Raw genomic sequence first — 266 nt, 5'->3', positions numbered from 1 at the left:
AGCTATCTCTGGCTGCTCACACTTGGGGAGTCCCAACTCAATACATCTTGGTTACTCGGAAAAGATGCTTATTAATAAGGGAGGAAGGCAAACTTAGTTCTGCAGGCTGTGGGGTCGCCAGTACGGGGAGTGCTTGCTTTGCAAAACACTGTTGGGTCAGAGATAGGAAAAGATCCCCAGATCCAACCCCAGCCCAACACCATGTGCACTGCCCACATCCTACAGTGCCAGACCTCCACTGTTCTATAACACCCCCAGGGATGGGG

Source organism: Coturnix japonica, chromosome 8, assembly GCF_001577835.2.
Source record: "Coturnix japonica isolate 7356 chromosome 8, Coturnix japonica 2.1, whole genome shotgun sequence".
NCBI lineage: Eukaryota > Metazoa > Chordata > Aves > Galliformes > Phasianidae > Coturnix > Coturnix japonica.
The sequence above is the reverse complement of the archived record's forward strand: the minus strand, read 5'-3'. Positions refer to the sequence as shown.